The sequence below is a fragment of the Pleurodeles waltl genome, chromosome 5, assembly GCF_031143425.1.
Source record: "Pleurodeles waltl isolate 20211129_DDA chromosome 5, aPleWal1.hap1.20221129, whole genome shotgun sequence".
Taxonomy (NCBI): Eukaryota; Metazoa; Chordata; class Amphibia; order Caudata; family Salamandridae; genus Pleurodeles; species Pleurodeles waltl.
The window spans coordinates 1,651,498,572-1,651,522,072 of record NC_090444.1 but is presented as its reverse complement, the minus strand read 5'-3'; positions in this window follow the sequence as shown (position 1 = coordinate 1,651,522,072).

Below are 23,501 nucleotides of genomic sequence, written 5' to 3'. Positions count from 1 at the left end.
AAATGCACCAGTTTGCTCATCTCCTAGATGGACTTTGGAGACCAGAGATCTGACCCTTCCTTGTAGATCAATATAGTGCTTCCTAGTTTTCTCCTGTGACTGCCTGGTGTTAGACCCAGCATTAACCCTTGAGTCAATTCCACCCCACACTTGCCTTTTCTGAGAAATTGCTGCAGATTGGACAAGTGACCCGCACAAGTGGGGCTCTACCCTAATGATTTCACACACCATGACTGTCAATTCAGTGTCTGTAAATCTGTGGCTTCTTCTCCTAGGCATGGTTGAAAAGAAGTAAAATTATGATTGTTTACAAAGGGAAGAAAATAAAAGATAGGGAAAAAAATGAAACATCTATCAAAAGGAATATAATGGTCTATAGCCAAAATGAGTATCTGCTGGTGCCTGCTTCTGAGCAAATCAAAGGATGAACATATAGCATGGGGTGCACTTTATAGTGTGCTCATCAGGTGTGATTACCTAGGACATTAGTGTCAGGTGTGTAAGTTTAGCGTCCCTCATTCAGTTCCAACGCTATACCATGGAAATTCCTTTCTGTGATGCTTTTTCTTCAACGCTAGACCGCTTCCAGCCCACTACGCTGATGATAATATATAAATTTGGCAGTTCGAATCCCTCCACACAAATGGACTGTTATACGACCGCAGAGGATTAATTGATGCATTCATGGTAGTCCCACTAGGATGATGGATCTCCCTCCTACATATAAATACAATGTGACGTACTTTGCAAGGCTGACTGGCAGAATTAAACCTCCATCAAGGAGGATGGATGGCCAGACTGTCAAGATATAAATTTGGCCTTTAGTCTTACTTCTGATCGAAATCCTTCAGTGGGGCAAAGCATCAGGCTGTATCCACGGAGCAGGGGAGTAGCCAGAAAGTTAGAATACACCCTTCTTTGATCCATACCTCTAATACCATTGAGTGAGTGAAGCAAGTAAACTACCCACCCTAGATGCAGTCCTTTCACACTGTCTCCATCTATCTCTCCATCCTTGAAGCCTTTCATGCATCTATCCATTTAGCTGTCAATATTTTCATGCTTCCATCCACCATTTCACCATTCTGTCTATCTACCCTTTCATCATTACAGTCTTCCAGCTATCCTTCCAGTGACACTTCCAATCATTCATCCACCTTTTTACCCATCCATCCATCCGTCCATTCTTTTTCATCATCCACCAATTCATTCTGTTTTTATCAACCCACCAATCCATCATTTTACCATTTTACCCAGATGTTCATTCATCCATCCACCCATTTGTCCACCCTTTCACGATTCCTGGTACTTTCTTTCACACACCCATTCTAATGTTGTTGTACACATCTATCCATCAGTCCTTTCACTCTTCCATCCATCCTTGCTTTCTTTTGACCTTTGCTTCTTTTCACAGTTTCTCCCATACCTTCATACCTGACAACACCCTGCTTAAGATGTGACTGGGGGCTTTATAATGCAAATGCTGAGGCTCCACAGCATCAGCCAGGCTTTGAATGAAGCCATTTGGTTATCATTAGAAAAGGTCTGAGCAGGAAAATTAGAATTTCATCCCCAGGGAAGTCCTCTCAATGGTCGGATACTTTTGCATGGTCAAAATTTCACCCTCAGACTTAGGCCCTCATTACGAACATGGCAGGACAGCCCGCCTCCGACCATGCTGACGGTCGACGGAAGACCGCCAGTGGCGGTGGCAGGCATCCAGCCATATTCTGACGCATGGAGCCTCACCGCCATTGATGGTGGTGAGGCCCGCCCATGCGCCAGGCTGGCCGTCCGTGGTGGGGGTGGATGCTGCTCCACCCTCACCGCCACGTCAGTCTAGACACCGCTACACCTATAATGATGCAGTCATAGGTGTGGCGGTGTATGGAGGCGCAGCGATGCCGGCGGAGCAGCATCCAAGGAGACCGTTCCCTCCCGGAGCAGCGCCACAGAGCAGGTAAATGCTGTCCACAAGGGAAGGGGGGATGGGGCATGTGTGTTGATTGTGTGAGTGCATGGGGGTGTGCGTGTGTGTTTGTGGAGGTGGATGTGTGACTGCATGTATGAATGCGTGTGTGAATGTAGGGATATGGGGGTTGGGGTTTGGAGGGAACTGTATGGAGGTGGGGGGGTGGACGATCATAAGGGGGGATTTGGGAGGCCTACAGGGAGCTTGGGGGGTGGAGGGATTGTTTTTTGGGGCTCAGGGGGTGGGGGTCATTTGAGGGTCTTTGGGGGTTGAGTGGGGGTTGTGGCAAGGGGGGCCTGGCATGTCACATACAGGTGACAGGAATGAGAATTCCTGTCAACCATATGCTTTCCGCCAGGGATTGGCCTCCACCACCAGGTCGGAAGTGCCTACCATCGCCCCGGCGGTCAAATCTGGCCTGGCGGTGAGTAGTAGTGAACTGGCTGCTTTGCAGCCAATTCTTTACTGTGTACATTATATGGCAGCCTGCATCACCATGCTGTTTGCAGTAATGACTGCCACTGCCGGCATGGCGGTCATTACCACCGTGTTGGTAATGACCACCTTAGTCTTTTTTTAAACTCAACATTCTCAAGCAAGGCAAGACTGCATGCTGTGTGTGACAATGGTTCCACAAGGCAAGATATTTGCTCACCAAGGTACCTCTGAAATGGATTTGCTGTTGCATACATAGAACATTCAAGAAGGGGAAACCTGTTTCTTTAGTCAAGCAATGTTGCGCCATGGGAAGATTTGCCTGGCCGGTTTGTCTCGGTGTTCCAGAGGTCCTGAAGTCAAAATATTTCCAGGTTTTCAGGGGTGATAGGAGAAGTCAAGGATTCTAGGACCTTGGGAACAGCACATGTGGGTCAAGACTCACTCCAGCAATGGCCACCAGCATGGTCCAATTCAAGTCCAGTTAGTACTGGGCAACTGGGTACTTCACACAAAAGGCCTCTTGAAGCTTGTTGTATCTCCTTTAGCCACACAGGAGACAATCCAACTGACACTTGGAGTCCAACTCTTTGTCCTGGGAAGAAGTGGGAGCACATCCATTCATTCAGGTCTCCTCACAGGTCTCAAAGAGCAGGTGCAGGCATGTTCGGTTCTTCCACAAGTCCAGAAGTGAGTCTAAAAATAGTATTTTGTAATACTATATGCAAGGGAACAGTTAGTGAGTAGGAGTTATTCTTGGTGATTCCGGAGCTAGTGAAGTAAATGTTTCTGGGGCAAACCAACCCACTTTTCAGTAGTTTTTCTTTGCCCTGTTTAATCCCTTTCAAGGGCACAAAAGTTGGATAGCTGCCTCAGACAGACCTGTCAGGCTGGTTTTGACACGCTGTGCCAACAAGATCGAAACAACCCCCACCCTGAATATTCTGCGGAGCTCAGGGGAATCATCCCTGCCCATTCATGTCAACCTGTCAATCAAAGGGGTCTATTGTGTAGCTCCGGGGAGGCGCTTGATTGACAGTTGCTGGAGAGCTAACATATATGAGCCCCTATGAGCTTCAGACAGGTAAACATTAAGGGCCTGATTCCAACTTTGGAGGACGGTGTTAAACCGGCCCAAAAGTGGCGGATATACCACCTACCGTATTACGAGTCCATTATATCCTATGGAACTCGTAATACGGTAGGTGGTATATCCGTCGCTTTTGGGACGGTTTAACACCGTCCTCCAAAGTTGGCATCAGGCCCTAACTCTCTAAATGTTACATGTCCTCAATAATAGTTAAACACCTAATTTTACCATTGAATTGGGATTTAATAAATATGAAAAAGAATGACCGATTTATTTATCTAGCTGGTCTTGAACTGAGCACAGCAGAATCCATATTTTAGTATGTACTCTTGTTTTCTTATGGGACAGCCAAGGCCTTCCACAGTGAAAATAGCGTATGGGGTCTTGTCACTGTAGGGACATGGTAACATTACATTTCTACATGTCTCATTTGTAAGTATCATGCACTCTTCCTTGTGGGCTACAAGGCCTACAAAGATATGACTTATTAATATTTAAAATATTATTTTCCCTGTTCAAAGGGTTATTTTAAGTGGTTGGTCAGCATCTTTAAATTGCAGGAGCCAGGCAACACTGGTAGGCATAAAGTTATGATTTTACTTCCAGTGTTTTGGATGACACAATAAGTGCTGTAGTTAATGGGTGGTATTTAACTTTCTGTGCAAATGGTGTAATTTCTACACCATATACCAAAGCCTTATTTGAGAGTTAAAGAAGCCAAACAGGGATTAGCAAATTTCTATGTGTTTTATGGATCAGAGTACATTCACTCTGCATTGGACAGCAATGGCTCAGTGTGCAGACTGTAAAGCCCAAATAAAGATTCAGAATAATATGTGAGTGACCATGCAATAAAGGGTATTTCCTCACAGTCATGAAGTCAAGGAAATCCTCAGTGAGGCCATGAGTATTAATATCATGTTTGGCTGATGATCTGCCATTGAGGCAGGCATTTGGACTGGATTTAGAAACAAACAAAGGATGCTGGATACATCTAAAACTTGGATGTGCAAAAAGAGGCCTTGTGGTTGAAAATAGGTCTTCAGAAACAAGCAAGGATGTGTGGTGAAAAAATACATTGCCCTTTGATGTTTCTGGCTAAAGCAACCACCTTTAGTCACTGGACACACAAGGTCTCCTTGAAATTGTTTAGGTAGTATGCTGTATAGTGTGCATTTCTTGCTGTTCTTGCATCTATTTTATGCTAACTGCATTCTTCCAACATGTGGTTTTTCGTACCTAGACTGATGTCATTCAATTATTTTTCTACATATTTGTATTGCTTTAAAAGGTAACTGTGAGCATCCATGTTTCTGAAAGACAAAGGTGAAGATCTCCGCCTTCTATCTATTAATAATGACAAAGCAATGTTGATGCTACTTCAATATATACAATTTAGGAAATAAATGACACCTACGAATGCATGAATGGAAATCACAAAAAAAGACTCAAAGTCAAAACAAGCAAAACACTACGGTCTCTTTTTGCCCAAAGTATTTTGACAAATCTATCTTAAGTTTACACTGGATTTGTGGCTAGGCAATTTACCTTCAGTGAGGGAGAGGAGACTCGGAGATCAATGCTACATCTGTAATAGACTTGCAAATTATCTAGCACAATACTCTTTTAATGGAATTCATAAGCAAACTACACAATGATTAGGAAATGATCCAAACTTTAATGGCCACAAGTGGGACAATTATGCTAAAAATAACTCCTATGTTTTTGACTACTAAATGGGGGCACTGGCTTCCAGTAGCCTCAATAATGCAATTTTAAGACATATGCATAAAATATTGTAATTAAAGGGTTGGGGCACATAAAGCAAGAATGGGATTACTTAGTATATCACATAGTCCAAGTCACGGTTTTGAGTAGGTTGTTGTTTTAAATATTTGAAGAGCTGGAGTAGTGGTTTATTACCAGATTAGTAGGAAATATTTGTTCACCACTAGAACTTTAAAGAAAAATACTGCTTTTGGCTAAGAATATAGATTAACGTAAGAGGCAAAACACAGCCTTTTGTGTAAATTTAAAAATTTTTGGTATTCATCAACTGCAAGTTTTTTTCTTACTGAAAGGAATTTGATGACCGTGGAGACTCTGTACATAAAAAGATAGGAGAGGCACAAATGTGTACGTTTACCTTTGTGAATAAAGCCCAGAAAATTCAGCACATATTACAATACAAGAACCACAGGACAACTCAATGACACAACAACAATCACAGTACAAATTAGAACTAATGGAATGGTCCAAACACAAAAACAAAAAAGAGCAACACCAGCACCACAATGCTACATAGTAACACAAGATACCAACACACCACCACAAAATGCAAGAACACAACATAAAACATAACATATTACATAAACTGAACACAATGATGCAGTATAGCAGCACTACACTGGCACAATGCAAAAAAGCACAGAAACATATTTACAAGAATAATCATGGAAGAGAACACGGCAGTAGAATAAACACATCAACACAATACACCAAAATAATGAAATAGCACACTTTAAAATTAACACAACAAAGTGGCACAAAGCAACACAACACACAAAAGAACAGCAGCACATCCACGACACATAATACCACTCCACAACACCAGAATACCAAATCACAACACAATCTGTCTACTTCGTACTGCTGACAGACAAGCACTTCCAGTGCATGGTACAGCGGGTGCAGGAGTGGGTCAAGGAGCCAAGGCCAAAGCCGGAAGCATCTGAGTCTCAGAGCTTTCACAGCTGAAGACTTCTGGTGAGCTGCAAGGTGCACAGCCCTCCATTTTGACCAGCTCCATCCATGCAGCCTTCAACAGCCTGCCGCATCTTGACTTCCTTCTTGTGCATTTCAGGGCTTAGTGGGCTCTGGTACACTCTGACTGTAATCTTCAGCAGCCAGTAGGTACACCAGTGTCAACAGGAAGTGGGAAGGATCAGGGGGCAGCAGTACCACACACTTGGTCGCCCTCTAATCCTCCCACCAAGTCTCTGCTGCCCCTTTAGCCTCCAAAGTTTCTAGACCAGGGAAAGCAGTGCTGCTGCATTAGGGAGAGCCTTGTGCCTGCAGAAGCTGCCTGACTATGGCCCTCATTATGACATTGGCGGTAAATGCCACCTACCGCCACGATGACGGCCGCCAACATACCGCCGCTGTATCGAATATCCGTTCACCATATTATGACACACACACACCAATCCGATAGAATACAGCCACATACACAAATCCACCAGCCCAAAGAACAGTGATAAAGTGGCGGTCCCAAAACCCATACCGTTACGCCAACAAAACAACACCCATCACATTATGACCCACGAATCACCACGGCGGACATTCAATGGCGATAAACCATTGGCGGTACATATTGCCGTGCTCAGAATTGACACTCACATACAAAACACCACCACTTTGGCCATTAACAAAACTACACACCTGACACCCATACACACACCTCACCCACACCACTTTAAAACACACACCCACATTACCCACAACCTTTTAAGAACAACAATTACTGCCAGGAGAGTGACACGAACAGCACAGACACAACTAGACACACACACCACATACATCCCTCATACACGCCACATTACACACTCCACCACATTACTTAACACTCTCTCACCACCACACACCACACAACACCCATGGCACCACAAAGGCACCCCCTTTTCACTGCACAGGAGTTAAGGGTCATGGTGGAGGAAATTGTCAGGGTAGAGCCAAAGCTGTTTAGAGCATAGGAACAGCAGATATCCATTGCAAGTAAGATGGAGCTATGGTACAGGTGAATGCAGTGGGACAGCACCCAAGAACAAGGGACGACATCAGGAAGAGGTGGAATGACCTACGGGGGAAGGTACGTTCCATTGCAGCAAGGCACCACCTCGCCATGCAGAGGACTGGCGGTGGGCCCTCACCTCCTTCCCCACAGCTCACAGCATGGGAGGAGCAAGTACTGGCAATACTGCATTCTGAGGGACTCACTGGAGTAGCCGGAGGACTGGACACTGGTGAGTCAATATTTACTACTTATCACTCCCATACCTGCATGCCATCTCACACCCTCACTCTCATCACTCCACTCCATCTCACACACTGCACCTACACATATGACTAACCACAATGCCAAGCCCTGCATGCTAAACCAATGCATGGACACCCCTCCCAGCCCTGCATGGACACCCATCACTAAAGCATGCACAACATAAGGAAACTAACATTCCCACAATACATCACCATAACAAGCAAACAGTGGCAGGGCAACACCAACGATAGAGGGGAAGCCAGGGATGTACATGAAGCATAATACATCACTTACATCCCCACAGGTGCCCCAGCCAATGTCAGTGGAGAGAAGGTGCCACGACTATCCAGTCCCCCAACAGAAGATGCCTCCAGTGATGACAGTAACTCTGGACTTCTGGATCTTGATGACCTACCTGGCCCATCAGGGACCACTGGACAGCTGGTTACCCAAGCCCACTCACAGACTACCACAGAACCTCCTCCATCAGGATCCAACACCACAGCACCCACCCAGCATACCCACACCTCTGTCCCCAGGACAAGTCAATCAGCAGGGTGCCCACCTGCAGAGGGACCCCAGGCCATACCTCGTCCCCAAGACAATCAGGGACCTGGGTTCCATGGCAGTGGGCACACCATTCAGGGGACAGAGGCACAGGCCAACAGGGACACTGGGAGGAATGCTGTGCACCGGGGGGGACAGGACCAGGGAACCGACCCTCCAGGAGGCACTCTCCGAGATCCTGGAGCCTACCAAAATTCCCAGGACACGATGGGCCAGATCCTTGACAAGGTGCAGGAGAACAGGCAGCTGCAGGAGGTACAGTATCAGGGGATCAGGGAGGACTTGCAGGCCATTAACACCACCCTGATCTCCATAGCAGGGGTGCTGGTAGACATGGCCAACATCATGAGTGAGGCAACAGCACACCAGCAGGCCCCTACCACTAGCCAGTCCATTGACCAGCCCTCCACTTCCATGCCGCTAGTGGACCGGAGGCCTTGTCCACCTTGAACTGCTGTTGCTCCCCTTCCTATGGCTACTTGGACACTGCACCTGTGCTACAAACAGACTGGAACAATACCCTGGACATTCCTCCATCATGACCCCATTCCATTGCACTTTTCCCTCAATTTGTTACCACTAAAATAAACACAACTCAAATATTTATATGTTATGTGTCGAAAAAGTGTATTTATGGAAACAGTTACATCCATTGCAGATGACCAGTACATTATGAGAGCATAGAAATAATGATCTGTAGCTGGCTTTAGTCAGCACATCAGTACACAGTTGGCATAGCACCAATCTGTAAATGATAAATGATAGGTGACAGTAAGTATAGGTAAAAGGTAGTTAATGCCATCATGCCACAGCCACACAGAATACACCAATAGTCATAGAAATGTGAAGTTGCACTGTCTCACCTGTATGTCATTGGAAGTACTGATGGATAACTGATGTTCTGTTGTCCTCATCTTCAGCCTCTTGATCCTCACTGTCATCAGGGTCTACTGCAGCCACAGAGGTATCTCCTGTCTCCTCCTCCTGCAGAAAAGGTACATGGAGCCTGAGGGACAGGTTGTGCAACATGCAGCATACCACGACTATCTGGCAGACCTTCTCGGGTGAGTAGAACAGGGATCCACCTCTCAGATGGAGGCACCTGAACCTTGCCTTCAGGAGGCCGAACGTTCTTTCAATGATCCGTCTGGTTCGCCCATGTGCTTCATTATAACATTCTTCAGCCCCTGTCCTGGCATTACACACAGGGGTCTGCAGCCACAATAGGTTTGGGTAGCCAGAGTCACCTGCAGGTATTGAGGGACAACATTTAGCCACACACTATCCCATGAGGTTAACACCAGAGGCATACACTAACATACATTGGGTGGGGGCCAAGGCTCACCTATTAGCCACATCCTGTGCCCTACCCCAGTATGGACAGCTGTATGGGCCTCCAGACCAACAGCTGTGTACACTTTGGCCACGATGCATGTGGCAAGGATGCATGGAGATGTGTGCGCAAGTATCGTTTAAGGGTGGGTGGGGGTGGTGGGGGATTGTCTGACGGTGTACATGTTGTGCGCTGGCCTATGTGTGTGCCAATGGTGATGGAAATAGGTATGGTGGGATATTTGTGTGACAGGCTTGACTGTTTGTTTAATGGTGTTCTCCTGTCTGTATTGCCTCTGCAGGTCAGCGCCCATCAAAAGAAGGGATTATGGTGTGCCATCGCCAAGAACGTGTGGACCTTGGGGGTCTATGGCAGGCGGAGCACCCACTGTTGGAAACGGTGGGAGGACCTGAGATGCAGGGCACGGAAGACCACGGAGGCAAAGCTGGGGATGGCCTCCCAATGAGGAAGGGGTGTCCGTGGGTACCTGACCCCCCCTGATGGCCCGCATACTGGTGGTAGCCTACCCAGAGCTGGATGGGCACCTGAAGAAATCACAGCAGCAACAAGGGTGTGAGTACAGTGGGTATTATTCTAAAATTTGGCAGATGGGGTGGGATCCGGGTGGTGGATGAGTGTCAGTGGGTGCCCCTAAGTCCCTGCCTTACATTGCAGCGTGGGTCAACTGAAGGATAATGGGTGTATGGCAAATACAGGTGACCTAGCTTGTTAACAGTCCATTACAGACAGGGCATTGTGGGTCCCAGGAGTGCTGCAGTTGACAGGGTGTGGTCCTCACCTTGCCTTAGTGACTAGCCATATCCCTGGTAGTGCAATGCATAGTGCTTAAGCCTGTTCTCTGTGTGTGACGGAGATGTGTATGCCAACTGTGGTACTGGTGCAGTCATTGACCCAGTGTATCCTTTGTCTCTCTCCCCCCTTTCTTGTTTTGTCATCCTGTTCTTGTGTGCATTAGCATCGTCTGGCAGAGGAGCAGGGACACCAGCGACAGAGGAAGCTGCATCCCACATGACCCAGGAGGCAGAATCCAGTGATGCTGAGACAACCAGTGGGACGGGGGCAAGGGGAGCACCACGGCCGAGACAGGAGGAGACAACGCAGACTCTGATACCTCCTCCGATGGGAGCTCCCTGGTGGTGGCGCACACCTCTGTGATCACCCCAGCTGAAATAGACAATAAGAGGAATAACTAAGTAGTCCAGAATGGACCTTCCCCGTGAAGAAATATGTGTGAAGGAGGCAGGGGAGTCCGAAGTGGACCTACCATTAGAGATAATACAGTCATTTTTTTTAGAAGACTGAGGAGAAGTTTACTTCTTTTGTCTGTTTTAATTAAAGGGGGGGAAACACAATCTGGAATACGCAGCGCTGTTTCACTCTCTACATCGCGCACTTGACATAAGGCGAAATTGGAAACTTTGCAATTTAAATCTCCCATTAGTGCTATCAGTGGAGGGAACTCAGTATCTAAGGAGTCCTCAATAAAGGCAAAGACCCTTTCTAACAGAGAATCATATACAGCCTCTGGGGGCACATAAGCATTAATTAGAAGCAGTGAAGTAGGACCTAGCGTAGTATTATGCAGATGAATCGTAAGTGCCATAAAGAGGCTGCTGGGATCTCTATAGCAGGAATAGTCCCAATTGAGAGAGTTGGACAGTAGACAAGCTATCCCCCCCTTCAAGACAAAGAGGCCTTACAATCGACTACAGAATAGTTGTCCCACAATAGATCCGTGTCTGCCCAAGTCTCCTGGAGACAAATTAAATCTGGTTTAAGTGTTACAGCCGCCACCCCCGTACCTGCACCGCCCTCCCAGCAGCCGCTCAGTGAATTTCCTGTACCCGCTCACCTAGGAGGGTGTGCATCTCCTTCGCCTCAGGCACCTCAGGCCCTGCCCTAGTGAGCCCTGCTGCACTGAGTGAGGAGGCTATTGACCTCCTGAGATACATCTCTGTAGGGTAGTCAACCATTGTGATTACCATCCAGGTGCTGGCATCCCAGATGCAGCAATGCAATGCATTCCTGGAGGGCATTCACAGTGGATTGGCAGCCCAACAGAGATCGATTCAGGCTCTGGCCTCCTCTCTGATGGCAGCCATTGTCCCTGTTTCTACCGTCCCCCCTCCAACTCCCACTTCCCAGCCCCCTTCTCCTCAACCCCAACCCATCCCAGGCACACATAAAGATGAGCATGCACACAAGACAACACCGAAGAGTGTAACAGGCAAACACAGGTACCACACTTCATCCCACAAGCACTCATGCAAACACCATACAGTTGTAGACACAACAACATCGACTTCCTCCACTGTCTCCCCCTCCTCCTCCACCACCTCCCTCCCAGTCACATCCACACTCACACCTGCATGCACTACATCAACATCCACTACCAGCATCACCACACCAAACAGAACACACAACTCACTGGCAGACACCTCCACAACAGCCATGCACACATCCCCTCTGTCCTCTCCCACCCTGTCTGTCCCACCCAAAGAACACAAATGCAAGCACTCACACACCCAACAGCCATCCACCTTACATCAGCAAATAGCCCATGCACCTGCACCCAAGTCCAGCAGACATACACCTCCAACAACCACTCTCTCAACCTCCACTCCCATTAATCCTCCCTCCTCCCTCCCAACATCCCTAAAAAGCTTTTCCTTTCCCAACTTGACCTCTTCCTTCCCCCATCCTGCCCCTATGAGCAGTGTACTGAAGACACAGCCCAGCACCTCAGCCAAACAGTCCACGGGGACAGTGGTAGCACCACCTACTCATGGTGGTCAAGATACCACACCTCCATCGAAGAAGGGGAAGGAGCCAGCATCACCAGGCAAGAAGGGGAAAGAGGCTGCACCACCAGGCAAGAAGGGGAAGGAACCTGCCCCACCAGGAAAAAAGGGGAAGGAGCCTGCACCACCCGGCAGGAAGGGGAAGAGCCCATCCACCCCTGCCAGAAAGGGTAAGGGATCCACACTCCATGTACTGGAGGAGACGAAGCCATCTTCTCCAGAGGACGCTGTCAGGGTGACATCTCCACCACAACCAGTTGTCAGGGGGCCCCACCATTAGCTGATGAATTGCAGGCATCAGAAAGTGCAGAGGCTGCCCAGGAGGCTCCTCCATCTAGCACCACACTGCAGCCATCAGAAAGTGCAGAGGCTGCCCAGAAGGCTCCTCCGTCCACCACCACACTGCAGCTGTCAAAAAGTACAGAGGCGGCTCAGGAGGCTCCCCCATTCACCACCAAACTGCAGCCATCACCGCCCTCGGAGGCCATGTAGGCCACACTCCAGGGGCTGCTGTGCAAGTTGCCCCCTCCAGATCCAGTGCGGTAGTCAACCACCTGAGAGACCGTGGCCTTGCACTCCCCAGGACAGAGCAATGGGCATGAAGCTCCCTTCAGAAAGAAGAAGTGGGATAGTCACCCTCTCGAGAGAATGGCCTTGCACTCCCCAAGACGGAACAATGGGCATGGAGCCCCCTCCAGAACCAGTAGGGTAGTCACCCATTTGAGAGACTGTGGCCTTGCACTCCCCAGGACAGAGCAATGGGCAAGTCAAGTTGCCCCCTCCAGAACCAGTGGGCAAGTCACCCACCTGAGAGACTATGGCCTTGCACTCCCCAGGACAGAGCAATGGGCAAGTTGCCCCCTCCAGAACCAGTGGGCAAGTCACCCACTCCAGAGACTGTGGCCTTGCACTCCCCGGGACAGAGCAGTGGGCAAGTTACCCCCTCAAGAACCATTGGGCAAGTCACCCACTCCATAGACTGTGGCCTTGCACTCCCCAGTTTGTCCCCTCCAGAACCAGTGGGCTTGTTCCCGCATCTAGCTGAGGTGCCCCTCCTCCCACTCCTCCTGAGGTGCCTGCCTATTTGCAAACTGCTGCCCCTGCAGTATACTATCTGGATGTGTTCAGGATTCAAGTTGGGCCTTAGACTATGCCCTGTGGCCATGTAGGCCCTTTGAACATTGGACTGGGAAGTGTACTTTTGTGTGCATGTGTACATATCTATTTCAACCACAAATCAAATTATTCATTTGGATTTTGATCTGATTACAATCACTTTCGTCCATTCCTGTTGTCCTTGCATTATTCTGCCATTTTTTGGGGACAAATATTCTTTTGTGTGCAGCTGGTTGTGTGTGTGTGTCGCGGTGTGTGTTGTGCGTGTGTGTGTCCCTCTCGTTTTCCTCCCACCATCCCTTGTGTGCTAGGCGGCTGTACTTACTGCCATCTTCTTCGTTGGTGTTGGTGTTCCAGGTGGAGATTAAAGTAGAAGATCATCGGAAAGACTTGCAGTTCCGGTTCCATGGCGGCGTTGTTCTTCCCTGTGTCTCCGATAGTGAGTCCTTTCTCTTCAGTGATGCGTTTCCGCCAGGCTTTCAATGGCGTTGGTACCGCCCCAGAAAGGTGGCGGAGTGATGTGTCTTAATATGGTAGGCAGTACTTTGTCTTCCGCCTGGTTGTTGTTGGATACCGCCATGGTGAGTGTTGTTTCCACCCTGGCGGTTGGTGTGGTACATTGGCTGTCTATCGGAGTTATCACAGCCATGGCCATAATTTGCCGGTACTTACCACCAGCCTGTTGGCGGTATTACCGCCACTTTATCACTCACCACCAGGGCCATAATGAGGGCCTATGTCTGGGTGCGGCTTGCGAGCCAGGGAACCTCCCCCTCCCTGCTTTGCTTCCAGTAACATCTTGGCCTCATTCCATCATCAATTTGGCCTCAGTCCAGCTCTTGCGCAGCATCAGCCTAGGAAAACTCTCATGTGAACCAGAGAGTGAGGGGTGAGAGAGTTCACTCAACCGCTTTGCCTGGACCATTTCCCTTGCTACTCCTTATCTTCTTACTCTGCACATTCCAGGCCGATGTTCAATGCCATTCAGTGGCAGCAATGTTCTGAAAAGAGCCTGTGCTACCACCGAACTGATCAAATGTAATCCTGTCAATGTGCCTGTACCCATTAGCTCACACCCATACAGGGATGGAATTGTCCTATACTCTCATTGGCACCTAGCCTCTCAGCCTCTGCACCAGCACAGGCTTTATTTTATTTTACTGATTCTATTATATTTTGCCAGAGCTAGCTTTTCAGCTTGTTGCTTTTATTTTTCATCAGCTGCCTTTCTGAGAAAACAAATTTTGTTTGTGTTCCACATTTATCTGAACTTAACATGCATTTCGTTCTGTGCTCTGCTCAAGGCTGTTACATTTAACCACAATAGTTTACCAAGTGTTGCCGCTACAAGAGTACTGAGGCAAGGATATACAATCTCGTCAGGCCTGTTCTCAGATCACAACATGTTTTGTTAGAAAAACACCACACAGGCCAAAGGAGGCTAGGGAGGACATTCCAGCCAGAGAAGCCACCTTAGGCTGGATGACACTTTGTTTCAGTTTCCCTGATCTTGGCCTTGTCTTCCAACCAACTGAGTGGACTACCAAGCAGGCAAACAGGCAAGACTCTGGCCTATCCCTCAGGTATGGGGTTCTGGCTTCTTCCATAAGAATGGGACAGGCTGAAAAGGCTAACACTGCTATGCTTTCATGTTAGAGAATAGGGTTTAGGTAGGAATTCTTATACAGATGTTGGTTCCAGGATGTTGGGACTGCTTATCTGTTTTTCTCTAATGGTCACGATCATCTCTGTGACATGTTTCATCCTCCTAATAATCGCAGCTCCTGCTTTTTATTGTAGAATGCAGTAATTTCAATAAATGCATTGAAACTTGCATTCCTCTGTCTGTCTATGCATGTGTGCGAACGTTGTGTAACTGAGAGAAAAGGGTATGGTCTGTTGACCACAATTTCCCTGAGGAGTGTCGTGCTTTTAAGATGCCATAAATCACCTTTACTTTCCAGGTTTCGGTGAGGTGCCACTAGCTAACCAAAACGGTTAGGCCAACAGCTTCCAAACAGTGCGGGATCAAAAAAGTCACCCACACTTGGTGTGCCTGCAGTCCAAAACCAAGCATCCCCAAGGTAAGAGTCCTACGACACTACTACACAGATATGCAACAATTTTGCACTGTTACCTTTGTTAAGACGTGGCCAAAACAGGAAAAGCAAAACCATTCTGGACAACCTAAGCTTGCTGCTCTAAAATTAGGTGGTCTGGCGAGACACGACTAGCCTCCTCCACAAAGAAGAAGTACTGGTAAGACTACCTCAGGAACGCTGAATAAAAGCCAAGCATCAAACTGCTAAAATCTCCCCCATAACAAAAATGTTTGAAAGGAGTCAGAACATTCCTTCTAGGTTCACATTTTTTAAGGAGCCAGACAAGGAGTCATTCTTGTAAATGTAATGCTTACAAGGTTTGCTAGAGCCATTAGTTTCACAAGTTCTGTTTGATGGTTGGGATCCAATTCCAGCTAAGCCCAAATGTATCAAGAATCCAGGGGCAGTCTACCCAGAGGATGGGCTTCATTTCTCTTTGGATCCCATGCTACAGGACTAACAGGACTTGGAGCCAGCAGAGACAGCTGAGTTAGTAAACTCAGCCGACCTAGCTACGCTCATGCAGCCCTTGTCCTACTCACAAAAACAAATTACATAGGTTGAGGTCCATGTCAAAAGTGCAACAGCCTCAGGGGGAATGGATGAAGCAAATAAGTGTTCACCAGTGCACTAACCTGTCTGTGAACCTAACCCTGTTGATAATTTCCCAACACAGCATCTAAAGACTCCTTACTATCAGCATCAAGCATGCCCAATTACATTGATTGAGTCTCAACTCAGGTAGGCTTAACTATCTCCATGAAGTCTACACTCGCACACATGGCAGAGACCATCAAAGGTGCACTAACCCTGGTAATGAAGCAGATAAAAGATAGAACACCGACAAATATTAAATCGATGACAGGACCAACTGACCACTCCTGGCGTGCAAATCTGCCATCACCATATTTACCATCAATAAAAGGCTCACAGAGTAGAAAACATAGTGTACTCAGTGATTGCTCAGATACCTGGTCTCTTCTGATAAAAACTTTTCTAGCATCTGTAGACACACTTAAGTACTATTCAGTTAAACTGGATCTGCAAGTGGACCGTCTTAACATCCTGGCTGCACATGTTTCAAGCATCACCTGCAATTGTCTAAACTAAATAACTTAATCATCGAAGCCCAGACAGCCACATACCTTCAAGAAACCTCCTGTATGTGCTATCATATCATCGATAAACTGTGAACCCTGCCTGACACCTTAAATCAATTCTTCACAGACTTAAAATCCAGAATGGGTCACCTCCCAAAGATAGGCCATCAAACTGACAAATTTGTCGAGATAGAGGAAAAAGTGGAAATAAGGTAGGACACTGCTTCTAGCTACTACAATTGAACTATGCATCAGCAAGGACAACAAGGTCAGGAAGCGACCAGTGACTGCGATTACATTACAGTGGAAAACTTGAAAGAGACAGGTCCCAGAAGGGACCTTCCACAAACTAGCACAGGACCTTGATCTACAAATGCACCTCTGACCAAGTGACAAAAGAAAAGACTGCGGAAAGCTAGGAACAACTCCACTATGCAACTAACGGTTCTAACAAGACTGCCAAGCTCCATATTACCCAAAATGTTTAATTCAATTTTTGTACAAAGGAACACAGCAAAGATTCCCTCCATGACCCCAAAATGTATTGCACACCGCCATGCACCTGACAACAAAAAGAAAGAACAAAAACCTAAAGGTGGCTTTGGGACACAAATGTTTGGAGCACCCAGCTTGTGGCCTTCCAAAATGGTCCACTTGAAGTGCAGTCTCATTCGGCAGATAACTTTTTGGATTCTCTGAAGAAAAATCCACCACAAGACTTACTAATTGGGAGAATAATCAAACGTCTAACATAATTCCTTGCCCAAACGATGTAGTGCCACATCTGGAGATGAGCTCCCGCTCCGAGCCCACTTAGAGAATTATCTTTAGTCAAGGAACCTGGTTGAGGAATTATATTATAGACACCTCAAAACATAAGATCCAAAGCACTACACCTAACATAAAGGAACTAAGCTCAACTAGGCCAGCTCATTTTCTACCACAATTTCCAGTCTAAGGGTCACCAGGACCCTCTAAGCCAGGGAAATCTCCTAAGGCTGTTCTGGGCCCTCCCTTCCCTACCCCAAATTACTTCATTTGTATTTTTCATGGACAATCTTTTCCCTTTGAAAGAATCCATAATGGTCACTTTTTCATCACCAGAAATTCAGACCTTAGTCCTCAAAGACACAAAGGCCTTCAAGAATTGCTGCATAAAAATCTTGCACTATGCCCCCCGCTATGCCACTCTCCTAGCACTAATCTCCCCCTCCAAGACAAGTGCAGCCAATCTACCTAAAGGCATGCAGTAATTCACCAGCCCTTGACAAAGGCTCAGCAAGTCAACCGACCCAAAACATAACTGACAATAGCTCGGACTGGGCCTGACTTCCAGGTGCAGAGTAAGTAAACACAGTGACTTGCGCTGCCTTGCTTTACTCCATATCTACAAGGCCATGAAAAGCCATGCAAAGTGGCTTTGTATGGCCTTGTAGATATGAGTTTTCAGCCTGCTCTGCTATTCTGTCACAAAAAGTGACGCACTGGCGGCAAAAGCTGCATGACAATATGCCCCATGGACGGGAATAACATATCATACATGGACATGTGAAACCTACACAACCTGATGGTAACAATGCAGGCCATCTTGCACCATGAGGCCACTGTGTCTTACATGGGTCCATGTACATAAATCTGCACTGTAAATGGCATTTGATGGCATTTTATGGTCAGAGGAGAAACAGCTCACCCGAGAAGGGGGTCAGGTGTGGGCCATTTGAAGTATCAACACATAGGAACATTCCGAGATCCACGTGTATATTAACTGGCATGACAATACGTAGAACACAGCTGTCCTGACATGCGTGGTGAGACCACACAGGTGTCAGGTGCCATGGCAGGGATCACTAGAACTCATGCCATGCACTAAATCTGACTGGGTCAGAGTTAATGCAAGTGATGCACACCAGAGGACCATGTGTGTTGAAATCAAAGCTGATGTGTGGTCCTGGTGGGCCCCTGGTTGTGCAGTGCATTGAAAGTGCTGGCTGAGTAGGTTGAACTGCCACTGTGTCTGAATGTGGAAACACTGCATAGTAAGGAGGTCAGAATAGCTATGTGTTCATTAAAGTAGCCTAACTACTGATTGACCAGTACGTTTCACACCACACACAAGTTCTTCGAGCCACGCGGCTTCCGTTTGAAGTTCAAGAAATTGGTTACTTGTACAACCAATTGAAGACACTGACACTGTCAAACTTATGGCTGGCATGGTGGAATTATCATTAATGTGCAAATTTTTTTGCAGAAGTTATCTAATACACATGCACTGCTGTGTCTGACAGTGTCACACTTGTGTTGTGGCTGGAAAGGAATGACAAAGAAGAACCCATTGGAATACAACCTCCTACATGTGATGTGGTCCTGGGTGAAGATGTAGCATTTGGCAGGGGGTGTCTGAAGGGATATTGTCTCACAATGGCACATATATCTCAGTAGGAGGATATGAAATCTGTCAAGGGACAAGAAAAACTAGTCTAACACCACAAAGGGCAGGATTTAACGATGGTTGGAGACTGAGGTGGATTTGCCCAGTTATGTTGCAAACCTGGGTAGATACATGTCACCAATTCCCACACTACTACCATGTGGGGTACAGCTTGAACAATAACCCTCAATAACAGCCAGCCATGTCAGTACATTGGATATGGTCACACATATTGTTGGTGTTGTAGGCAAATGAGAGCCAATGTGTGATCTGGGTTCCATCACTGTGTGTCATTAAGTTGAGTCACTGGCACAAAATGAGGAATGGTAGAGGAGGCATGTACATGTACAAGTGAGCTGGCCCGAGTCAAAAGATGTGTCATACTATGCAGATACCCAACTCTGGCAATTATCAACTGTGGAGAGTGTCAGTGCTTGCAGCCTACCTAGTGTGACAGGGCCTCTACCCTCAGATTCAGGACACAGTTCCCACTCTCCACAAATATAAAGTCAAAAGTGTATCCAATCAAATAAAAAGAGTAGACATAGGAAATACATGGTAGGTACATGCCTTCACGCATATCTGCAGAGTAGCAAGGTTGGTGTGTAGAATTGTGCAGGATATGTATTACAAATCAACACGACCACATGATTGTACAATGTGCATACAAGACAGCACAACAAGTCAGCGTGCCATAGTGTACAGTGTGAAAAGGAGATAAAGGATCACAACAAATCCATTACCAGACCCACATCATCTGCATTGGAGCAGTGGGCTGAATACTGGCCACAGAGAATGCGGGCACCCTGGGGATTAGGTGCAAAGTGAACAATAGTGGTGTCAATATATCAAAACACAATCAGTAGAGGCATCATGGAAAACATTGAAAATCACATTGGCAGATGTGCACTAGGGGTGGTCAAAAAATTCTGCTCCACCAGTGAAGTTCATGGAGGTTTCCCTTCCGAAAACTCAGAGAAGTGACGCAGAGCAGAATTTTTTCTACTGTGCGACTCTCCAATGTCAATTTGCTGAGTGCAAGTGAAAGAAATCGGTAAGTTGGCAAACATGAGCGAGATTTCTGAACTAGAGTGGTCGCAGCAGGTTGCTAAAGCTTGCATTGAGAATGCTGCTGCTTGCATTGAGGAAGCTGCTGCTCGAGTAGAAAATCTACCCAAGCAGCAGAAAGAAGTTAGCACCCTCTGGTGCTTCGCCTGATGCCATTTGCAATGATTTTATAGTGCAGGAGAAACTCCTGGCACTGAAAATCTGCACGAACAGTGTAACTTACCCAAACTCCGACGTTCAGTTTTTTCGGCACTTCGCAGAGTTCTGCATAGCAGAACTCCACAAACTCTGCCTAGGTCTAATGTGGACCTGACCTCTTCTCATACATCCTGGAATGGTAGGTCCAGTGACCTGTGCAACTGTGTTGCAATATGTGTCATGAGACAAAAAGCCAGTCTTGTCCCACAGTGGTTGTTTGAAGAATGCAGAGATACTGCCATCTGAAAGGCAACTACAGTGCAACTTGACTCTATACCTCCATGTAACAGACATCATACACATCAAAGTTGCATTGAAAGTAAATTATTAGCAAGTCAGATTGTCAATCAGATTACTCATGTCAACATCTAACAGAGGACACCATTAACATTTCTCTAGCTCATTGAAGAGGATAAACTTGCACCTCATGAGCAGCTGCCTGTGCAGGATTTCGATCTGGCTGAGGATGACAGCCTGCCAACCTCTGAACAAGACACTGGCAAATCCTGGCCTCTTTTGACACACCATCTCTGATAGTGGCAAAGGCCAACAGCATAGCGGAGTCTCCAGAGGATCTACCCATCACCCAACTAACACCACCTGCCAGCCCACCCCCAGCCCTGGACTCCAGAGACCCCTAGGTAGAATTCAATGTTGTGTGGTATGAGTCCAGCGGTAGATGGTAGATGTGGTGCCGGTGGGGATGGAGACCATGGTGGGCACCCTAGAGGCAGTCCGTAGGTGCCTGAGACCCAATAAGGACACCTCAGCTGCTATACAAGGCACCTACCCTCCAATCTGTGAACTGAAACAGTCCCTGGCTCACATCGCTGGTGTCATGATGCACGAACAACTGCCCTGTCAACGTGGCACCAGCAAGGTTGCCAAACAGCTGGGGGCAATCCGCTATATCCTGAAGTCCATGTAACAGAAGCAGGACATATACATCGTCACAATGGGTGCCTATCACTGCAACATTGGTGCTGTGCTGGCAAACCAGCAGGCCCTTTTTAGTGCAGTGCTGACTTACTTGTTGGCACAGAGAAATGCTGCTGTGGACTGGGGATCCACCTCTTCAGCCCTTGATGTGTGTGTGCCTCCATCGTCTCTGACACTTACAACACCTTCCTCACAGGAAGCCGACGAATGCCCCATTTTCCATACCGGATATATTATCATACCTTTGCGCAGTCTTATTATCAGAAATGCCAAGGTGTGATTGACCAAAGAAATGTCTGCACTATTACACAATCCACCTTCTAGTGGTGCTACCCATAACAGCTTGCAACAAAAATAGCACCCAGGGTTACAGTTTGGCTAGTCCCATCACAAGATACTTGTGCATATAAGACCTACAGCATGAAAGCACACACCCATGACATGGATATGCTGAGTGATGATGTGATAATAGCTGACATGTAGTGACAGACACTAGGCTACATGCTACAAGCACATCCACTGCATGGCCAAGGCATAGAACAGAATGGCAAAACAATTAATGGAGGAGAGGGCAGCCGGCACTTGCTGCATAACACTGTAGTGTAGCCATTTTTAATATAGCCTTTGCACGTTTGCTTAAAGCATTAGGCCTCTGTGCACTTTGTTCTAGATGCATTTTATTTAGCCTCGCACTGTTATTTTTCAATAGCCAGTTTCACGGTCTTGTTTTATTTTCTTCTATCACACTGTTTAGCTTACTTCAGCACCGGAGTTCTCAAACAATACATTCTTGCTCGCTCTGTGCTTCAGTCAAGGATACAGTCTGGTACATTGCCGATAGATGTGGTAGAAGTTTAGTCTTTAGGGTTCCTAGAAAGTACACATTCTTATGTAGGGACGTTTCTTAGAACACTGGCGTGTTAGTTATAAAAACACTTCCTAGTCCTGGTACACGTAAGAGGGAGATTCCGACCAGGGAACCAAAACTAGACGCTGACTGCTCTGTTGCAGATGCTGATCCAGATCACATGCCTTTGCTCTGGTATGATGGTTGATGTCCTCCCGGCGGAACCCAAAAGGCAGGCTTAGAGCTTAACATGCTGTGCTCAAAATAGAACTTAGAAGAGAGAACGTAATCTAGTAGCACTATGATAGCGTTATTCTTATGTTTCACTCTCCTCGTTACTATTTCAATCCTACTGTGTTGTATGGTTCTGGTTATTGCGGCTCACGCCTTGTTATCTAAAATGCAGTTGTTTCATTAAATCAATCTGTAAAACTTAAACTGCCTCTGTCATTTGTATATGAGACCACACTTGGTATGTGAGAACTGGTTGGGATCTGAGTGACCACGACTTCCTTGAGAAGCTATAAGATGTCGTGCGCTCGGCTGCCCAATCATCTCTTCCCTCTGGGAGAGATGAGGCACTGCTAGTTAGCCGGAGCAAAACCGGATTGAGGGTGACAAGGGTCCTTCCCCGTGAGTTAGACTTAGTCCCCCACACTGTGAACGACCCTGCTACCCAAAAATCCAGTAGTCTCATTAGGATAATGAGAGCCTACGCGACATGGCACCGCCAACGTTTCGTCTGGCTCTCATTTTCGGGTCCACCAGTCTCTCTCGGTCTCATATATTGTAATGATCCCTCAGTTCCTTTAACGGAGACGTCCGTGGCACTGAGGACTTCCACCACCGCAATATAGGTAATCCTAGATATAGCGGATGGTTGTTCAAGCTTGAACTTTAAAAGGAAAGACCCTGTTTTTGGTGTGCATTCTCTGAACCATCGCTGTTTTTCTAATAGCGAATCCCCAGGTAATACAAATAGCTCTTAATATGAGACAACCGCTCACAGCACATTTGCTTGCACATGGTCTTACGAACCAGGGGGGTCCAGTCACATTTGTGGTGGCCGCCCATGCAGCCTATAGAACAGAACTTTTTTACTCTTGGGTCACATTTCCAGCAGTTGATGGGAACACAAATACATTTCACACATATACGATTGCGAACGTGCCTGGCCAGTACAGGGTGTACGCATACTTAGAGATACCTCTATCTTATCAAGAACATAATAATTGGCTTGATGGCGCCCTACCCCATACAATATAACCAGTAAGGTTAGGTCCACTGAGTAATGATGGTCCGACATGGCCTTTATTGGCCACATATACACTACATCCTGCGGTTGCAAATATGCCGGTGGCTGAAGTTCATCATTTATATACAGACTTAACGGCTACGTATAGACGCTTAGTACAATTTGTGATGCAGACACTAAATACAAACCCAGC